A 5,366-nucleotide genomic window follows, 5' to 3' on the forward strand; every position below is an offset into this window, starting at 1 on the left:
TTGCTGTCCTATTGAACTTTGCTATTGTTTGATAGAGTAAGAAGATTTCTCACATTTGCTTTGATTTGCATCTCTGATAGCGAGGGATTCTGAACATTTCTTCATCTGTTTGTTTGCCATCTGAATGTCTTCTTTAGTAAGTATCTATTCATATCCTGTGCCCATCTTGTGTTTGGATTGTTTACATTTTTCTTGTTGAGGTACTGGACTATTCTATAGATTTTATATATAAATGTCCCTTATCCGATATGTTGTTGCCAAATATTTTTTCCCCAGGCTGTAGGTTTCCTTCTTACCCTGTTACAGAAGTTTTTTTCTGCATACTGTTCCAGCATTTTATTTGTATATAATACTGATGATGTTGTGCTCTGTAGAGTCAGAATTGACCCTTAGCTGACCCTCTAGTGGGTTTTCAGGGACTGTTAATTGTGTGGGAGGAGATAGCTCATTTTTCTCCTGCGAGCTGCTGATGGCCTCAAACAGTGTGCTTTCGGGATTGTAGGGCAGCTTCTTGCCACTCCACAAACAGTTGGATCACTCCCCCCACCCCATACTACTTTCCCCAGGCGTTTATTTTACAGAACAGAGGAGAAACTGCATAAGGCTGGAGAGGTGGGTGGAGGAGCAGAGTATTTCTGACCTAGAGAGACAGAGCAGCCCAGTCACTCTTCTTACATGCTACTGCAGCCAGAACAATTGCTGTGGCTTACAGTTTTAGGACACAAGGACTGACAGGATAGATTGTTGGGTAACACAATTGAGTAAGGCAATCAGGAGAGAAGCGTCTATACTTGCTGGGACATCCGCTGTAGAAGGTTCTCGGGTTCCTTGTAGCCGCTGACTGAAGTTCCTCACAGCTGCATGCACTTTGCTGTAGGCTCGGCACACTAATTTGGTCAACTGTTTGATGATCTATTCCTTCTCTGTGGCACTGAGAGGAAAATTCAGCTGTGGCATCAACAGATTGTCTGAAGCTGCCAGGTATAAATCAAACTGAGCCATTGCAGCCTTCAGTGCCATGGGATTTAGGTTGGGCAAATTAGCTAATGGGCCCTGTTCAGGTTTGTGTTGCTGTACTGCATTATAGATGTAACTCAAGCCTGCTCTAGTTAAAACATAGGAAGCTTGTTCATTTATAAGTGTGTCCAAATGGGCTTCAATCTGAAACTACAACATTTCCAGCCTTCTGTCAGTAAATTCAAACAAAGTTAGTGTGGTTCTCATCATATAGAGTGAATTTGCCACAAATGTAGCCATGTCAGCTGTGCCTAGATTGCTGGTAGACACTGTGCACATCTGGAGGAGAGGATCCAACACACAGGACAAAACCTGCACAAAATCATTTTGCCAGGCATCTGACAGCATGACTGATAAATCATGAGATGCCAGAACTTCATGCAACAGCGTGAGGGTCCAGCTTATGGCTGAACTTGGTCCATGATCAGGTGGAGGGAGTTCAACCTTTTCCATTAACTTACTTGCATGAAGACTCAAGCTATTGAAGAATATTTTTTTTTTTGCTCAGCAAATGCATTTCTTCAATGGTAGTCAGCAAGGTGGTTGCACTATTTCCAACAATGCCACTATGGTGGTAAAATTTGATGAGATTGGAAATTTTATATAATAAAACGGCCCCAGGGTCAGCAACTATGACTTGCTCAATTCGAACCTTTAGAGGCCTGCACACACCCTCAGTGAAATGCCCAACAACTTCTTAAATATTTTCTTCAATACCTTGGGTAGTTACACACTTCAAAAGAGCTTCAGGATGTTCCTTTTCAGAAGCAGTAGCTTGATGGAACCAAGCTAACATATCTCCAACATATCTCAAAGGGTCATGGGAGTGCATTTCAATGGGTCGAGGTATACCTCCTGGACCTCCTCTTGTAAGAGCATCAATATATGCATGAACAACTGTACTTCTTCTGGCTTTCCCAAATTCATTTAATATATATTTATATAAGATGGTTTGGTCCTGCAGGGCTTCCATTGCCTGTGTCAAAACCGGAGATATGTCACATGATTCTTGTGTCAAGGCTCTGCATTCACTTTGAGCCTATCAATAAAGTCTTTCATAAGATGTTTCTTGAAGCAAGGCCATTTGTTTCAGAATTTCTAAACCAGCTGTTTGCTGGTTGGTATGCAAGAGAACTTTGATATCATTATGAATCTGTTTCACTCTTCCCAGTCCTTTTCAAAAATTCTCTGTGACAGGTCCTTTTCTCATTCCTCGAAGACTCAGTTTTCATTAGTAGTCAGCTGGAACTTGACCAGGAAGGTGTCTGCAACTTTTGCTCTTATCTTTAATCTTTGGCTTTCCATTTTAAGCTTAGTGGTTTTTACTATCAAATCCCAAGTCCGTTCCTTGGCAAACAGAGGTGTTTTGTCATATCCTGACAGCAGTTGGTCATTGCTTGGACATCTACATTTATACTCTCAAATTCCTCTTCCACTTCCTTGAGAATGCTTACAAACTGTTCATTGATGGCCAGACTTCAGAATTCAACATCTCCACATAAATTTCTTCGCATTCGGAAACTGTTTTCCACAAACAACGTGGAAAGGGACTTAAGAGCTTTCAACATCTCCTTGTTGTTGTCCAGCCGGGTCTCCAGAATCTTGTGCACCTTCTGTGACAGCAGATTGTTGCTCTGCACCAAGGTCCCGCTGGCCACATTGTTGATGTTGGTGCCAGTCCCAGATGAGGACAGGGAGACCCCTTCCCCTCTGCTCTCAGCCATAGTGGCCCCATCACCCCAAGTCTGGGGACGGATCACTATTTTAGGAATAGGAACAAGTATGGATCCCTTCCGGGCAGTTGGCCATATTTGTTGGCTGAGACAGATGAGCAAGTCCAGGGTTGTATGTGTTTCCTCAAACATTTCCATGATGTTCTATTCATTTGTGGGGCATTGTTTTTTTGCCAATGCATTCAGTGCAGCTTGGATTTCTTCCTTCAGTACTATTAGTTCTTAACCATATGCTACTTTATGAAGTGGTTCAGTGTCAACCAATCTTTTTGATACAGTGAGTTTTCCATCCTCATTGAATGCTTCCTACATTATTCAAGAATTTTGCCCATAGAATCCTTTAGTGTTGCAACTGGAGATAAGTTGTTTTTCTTAGCAATGCTGTATTTTCTCTCTTCCTTTAGATAAGCCACTTCCAGATGAATTCTTACTTAAACCAGAAAGAAGAGTCACCGTATGCCATTATGCTGACTTGTCCTCTATCACTTCCCCTAACACCACATCACGCTAGGCCTATAATACGTGCAGAAACAATAGCCAACAGATGTTTCCTAAATTTATAACTTACAGTTTATGCTACAGTTCTCATTGCCTTCTGCCCTACCTCCCCCATCCAACCAATTCCACATTTTAATACTTGCTACTTATAGTACCAAATTCTTGATCAGCCAAAAATGAATTCTTTGCAACAAAGAACCTTATGATACAGCTCTTGCGTTCTTACTGTATCACATGCTCACATCAGAATCATCTACTGTAGCTAGAATATTCAAAGTTTTTATGAGCCTCCATCATCCTTTAAGCTAGGAATGGAGTTAGTTTTATGCTAAGCTGAGGAAATGTGTGAGGACAAAGTTTTAAATCTGAGTACTGATTTCCTCAAGAAGAGGAAATGAAAGTTGGTTGCAGAACCTCAGACATTATTTAGCTTATTTGTTTTCAACTTTTGCCCACCACCATAGAGAAGCTAGATGTCCACATCTGTAATATGAACATACTGAAAATAATGTCAGTCTCTGATAGCTAACCATAACTCTCCCCTTTCCTCTCCCAGAAAGCAAACTGGAATGCACATATATCAGTGATATTATTACAGGGATAACATGAATATGCTATAATAAAAATTGTGCTAAAATATGCAAAGTAAAATATACACCATCACAATAATTTCTACAAGGACAATTCTGTAAACATGATTACATTCTACACATTAAGTAACACTCTCTTTTCCCAATAATTTCACCACTATCTAATTAACTTTTAAATATACAGTCTGAAAACTCTGGTACTTCAGTCATGGTAACAAGGTTTTTGGTGACTTATCTTACACTTTATCATAATACACTTACCTGTGTCACAACCATTATCTTATACTAGTTATAGGGGAGGTCTTATCTTTGCCTATTTTGAACTCTTGGTAAAATCCACCATCCTTCTTTGAGTACACACTGCCAAGTGACAGAGAGAGGCACCCATGATAATCAGAGATGCCTGCAGGGTCAAATGTTTCCAGTGTTTGATGGATCAAGCAGATCACCTACATAGCCAGTATTAAATGTAGTGTAGACATCTAACTTAGGATAGTCTTCATTTTTCCCAATGACTAAAATATCCTATTTTTCTGTAGGAAGTAGTAATGTATCTATATCTCTTTTCCTCTCAATTAATTTTATGTTAAAATCTTCCTTTCCAGTTCTTTTTCTCCTAAAATTTATTAAGGTATTCTTTATCTCATCTTTGTGCATTTCTTGGGCAGAAGGCTCAGTAATAAGTGAGATATATTAGCTATAAAGATAATGTCTACTATTAGATTTCTAGTATAAATTAGCCACATTATGGATTAATGAATAGAGAAAAAAATCTAGCAGGAGTGGCATCCACTTCCTAAACAACATGCCTCTGGAAACTCTATGAACTTTGATAAATGTTGATAATTATAGAAAGGCTTCAGGCCTCTTGTTCATAGGGTCACTGTGATTTGTGCCCGACTTGAAGGCAATCAACAACAAAAGCCTTGTCGTTATGTACCATCAAGTCAAATATGCCTCATAGCCACCACATGAACAACAGATCTAAGCCTGTCCTACTTCCTCGTCATTTTTGAGACAATTGAGCCTATTACTGCAGTCTCTGTGTCAGTCCATTTCATTGAGGGTCTTCCTCTCATTTGTTTACATTCTACCTTTCCAAGGAAAAGCCTCTCCTCATAACATGACCAGCATCACCCTCCTTGCTTTTAAGGAACACTTTCGCTGCACCTTCTCCAAGACTTATCTATTTGTTCTTTGGCAGTCTATGAGATATTCAGTACTTTTCTCCAACACTACAACTGAAAGGCATTGATTCTTCTAGCATCCTTTTCACTGTCCAATTCTCAGGTGCATAGCAAGTGATTGAAAAAGACTATGTTCTAAATCAGACCCTCCTTAGTATTTTTTTTTTCACATCATTGCTTCTTAATACTTTGGATAGGTCCTTGACAGCAGACTTTCCCAGTGCAATATGTCTTTTTGATTTTTTGACTGCTAGTACTAAGGATCCAAGCAAGATTAAATTATTGACAATTTCTTTTTTTTTGTCTCTTCTTTTTTTTATTATTAAATTTTATTAGTTTTA

At 39.4% G+C, this 5,366-nt stretch overlaps 1 pseudogene; it reads right to left on the reverse strand.

Moving 5' to 3' along the window:
• Positions 1–770: 770 nt before the first annotated feature.
• On the reverse strand, positions 771–2,741 carry LOC102863878 (annotated as a pseudogene).
• Positions 2,742–5,366: the final 2,625 nt, after the last annotated feature.

This window comes from Elephantulus edwardii, unplaced genomic scaffold, assembly GCF_000299155.1.
Source record: "Elephantulus edwardii isolate Elephantulus edwardi_28Jun2011 unplaced genomic scaffold, EleEdw1.0 scaffold00273, whole genome shotgun sequence".
In the NCBI taxonomy this organism is placed as follows: Eukaryota; Metazoa; Chordata; class Mammalia; order Macroscelidea; family Macroscelididae; genus Elephantulus; species Elephantulus edwardii.